The 3,190-nt window shown below is 41.2% G+C and overlaps 1 pseudogene; it reads left to right on the top strand.

Annotated features, from left to right (window-relative positions):
- The first annotated feature begins 540 nt into the window (after window positions 1–540).
- On the top strand, window positions 541–2,980 carry LOC143996678 (nucleolar RNA helicase 2-B pseudogene; annotated as a pseudogene).
- The last annotated feature ends 210 nt before the right edge of the window (window positions 2,981–3,190 follow it).

The raw sequence follows: 3,190 nt of genomic DNA, 5'->3' as shown, positions 1-3,190 counted from the left end.
TAAGTACAATAGACCACATGGTCAAGCTTGATATCTTTAATAAGAAAGAAAGATACTAATAATTTTATCATTGTACTATTTTTTGTAAGTATTCTTTTCCATTTAAGTGTGTACAATAAAATACACATTTTTGATTTACGCTGACTCAGAACTAATTAAGGAAATTCGTCTCACAATCTCAATCGGTCTCACCAGATATATATAAGAGATATATAAGACATTTGCAAATATTTTTACACTTACCTCCCTTCATGCAGACATGACGGTCCATATTACTACGGCGATTGGTGTTGTGGAAAACCCCTCTGTGTCCACGAATATAACCAAAATATGGGAGGGGTTGCCTGTAAGGCCAGATGCTGGTACAAGAAAGGGTCTGTTTATTTCAATTGGCTGTGCTGATCGTTCATGTGCTATACAGAGCTTCAGGATGGACTGGATCCTTCCTTAAATTCCAGGAAGAGATTGTCAGAGCCCTTCTGTTTCCAGACAGTGCTAAAACTCAGCTTCCCCACATCACTTCCTCTTCCCTTTTCACGCTGCCTCTCGTAGCGTGGCCAGCTGTTGATCCCCAGTCTCTCGGGTGCGGAACTTTTAGAGCAGCCCATCGATGCCCGGGATACTTCTAAACTAAGATATAGAGAGCGGAGTCGGCAAGGATAAGAAACGCTCTAAAACTCCCACACCCAAGAAGAGCAAGAGGAAAATCCAAAATGGGGACACAGAAGAACTTGATTTTGAGCAAGCAACCGAACTGAACGGCTTGGTGAACGAAGATTTAAATAACAATGATCAGAAGACACCGAAACTGAAGAAGAAAAAGAAGAAGCTTGTGGAATATGAGAGTTCTTTTGAAGCAGCTGAGCAGTGTAGTGAGGAGCCGGACACCTCGGACACTCCAACACCAAAGAAAGTAAAAAACAAAACAAAAAAAGGACCTGGAATAATCAGAAATACAGCAACATGAAGCTGAACCTGAGATCGACGGAGAAAAGAGTGGCAAAAAAACGAAAAAAAAGAAAAGTTCAAAGAAAGTAAAGGAAAATGTTGACAGTGAAGACAGCGAAGTTCCTGTAGCTAAGAAAAGAAAGATTGAGCCTGAAATAAATGGGCTGAATGAGGAATCTAAAACAGAGGAAGAGGAAATTAACTTGGAGAAAATTGACGGTGATTTTTCTAAAGTTCCAATTTCCCAAGAAACTGTTGCTAATTTAAAAGCCAAAGGAGTCGCTTACCTGTTCCCCATACAAACGAAAACCTTCCACACTGCCTACAGTGGGAAAGATGTTGTTGTCCAAGCTCGTACTGGCACAGGAAAAACCTTCTCATTTGCCATTCCTTTAATTGAGAAGCTAATCCAAGATAGAGCGCCACTGGCACAAGGACACCCACCAAGGGTGCTGATCCTAACTCCTACTAGAGAGCTGGCAATTCAGATTATGAATGAAATTCGCAGCATATCTAAAAAGTTAAAGACCTGTTGCTTCTATGGCGGAGGTCCTTATCAGCAGCAAGTATTTTCTATAAAAACTGGACTTGACATACTCATTGGGACACCTGGTCGTATACGGGACCTTGTCCAGAACTATAAATTGAACCTCACTGCACTGAAACATGTGGTGCTAGACGAGGTGGATATGATGTTAGAGATGGGGTTTGCTGAACAAGTGGAAGAAATTTTATCTGTCCGTTACACATCTGATACTGAAAAGAATCCACAGACTCTTCTATTCTCTGCAACATGTCCAGACTGGATGTACAACGTTGCCAAAAAATACATGCAAAAGGAGTTCTCAAAGATCGACCTTGTTGGACACCGTAGTCAGAGAGCTGCCATCACTGTTGAGCATTTGGCCATTGAGTGTAACCGATTCCAGAAGCCAGCTGTCCTTGGTGACATTATCCAAGTTTACAGTGGAAGTCATGGGAAAACTATTGTTTTTTGTGACTCCAAACTAGAAGCTCATGAATTATCAACCAATGGCTCATTGAAACAGTCTGCCAATGCTCTACACGGTGACCTTCAACAAAAGGAGCTTGAAGTCATCTTGAAAGGCTTTAGAAATGGATCATTTGAAATTCTTATTGCAACAAATGTTGCTGCTCGAGGTCTAGATATTCCAGAAGTTGACCTAGTTGTGTTATATTCTGCACCAAGGGAAGCGGATGCATACGTCCATCGTTCAGGACGTACGGGTAGAGCTGGTCGCACAGGAATATGTATTTCTCTTTATGAACCCAGAGACAGACATTGCCTTCCAATGGTGGAGAGGAGTACGGGTATTAAGTTCAAGCGGATCGGTATCCCATCCATACTTAATGTTGCTGAGTCCTCCAGTGCTGATGCAATAAAGTCACTGGAATCCATCCCAGCTGATGTCATTGAACATTTTAAAATATATGCAGAAGAACTTATTGAAAAGAAGGGAGCATTAAATGCACTTGCAGCAGCTTTAGCACATATTTCTGGAGCTTCATCCTTGAAAAAACAATCGCTTCTTAATATGGAAACTGGTTATATTACAGTTGTATTGAAGACTTCAGTTCCCATCCATACCTTGAGCTATGTTTGGCGTGCAATTAAAGAACAAATGGGAGAAGAAATTGATTCCCAAATTTTCCGGATGTGCCTCCTAAAAGATTCCGTGGGTGTTTGTTTTGATGTTAAGGAAGACACTTTAAAGACTTTTCAAGATTCTTGGAAAGATTCAAGGCGTTGGCAGTTTTCTGTGGCAACTGAGCTCCCAGTACTTCAAGAATCAAGGAGAGACCAAGAAGGTTCACGTGGTAGAGGAGGCGGCAGATCATTTGACAGATGCAACAACAGGAATTCATCACACAGAGGTGGAAATGGAGGCAGAGGCAGACGAGGAGGTTTTGGAAGGAGGAATTAGGACACTCTGTGAATTTGAACTAAATTTATTATTTTTTAACTTTAATATTCATGAGGACCAGCACTGCCCTACTTATTTTTGTATTTCTGTTAACAACGCCACTTGAATTTTATGCTGTCTAAGCTGTATCACATTTCCCCTTAATAAAAGTTTATTAATGGAAAAAAAAAAAAACTCAGCTTCCCCAACCAAATGCAGTAAGCCGGCTGCATGAGAGGCATTTTCCTTATGTCCTCCTGAGTATCCCTACCCAACGAACCCCCCAAAGAAGATGTTGTGTATGCAGCAAGCGTGGA

The sequence above is a fragment of the Lithobates pipiens genome, unplaced genomic scaffold (genome assembly GCF_037356315.1).
Source record: "Lithobates pipiens isolate NorthernLeopardFrog02 unplaced genomic scaffold, aLitPip1_a1.2 Scaffold_19, whole genome shotgun sequence".
Lineage (NCBI taxonomy): Eukaryota > Metazoa > Chordata > Amphibia > Anura > Ranidae > Lithobates > Lithobates pipiens.
Note: the sequence above shows the minus strand (reverse complement) of the source record. Positions and strands in the feature narration are given on the sequence as shown.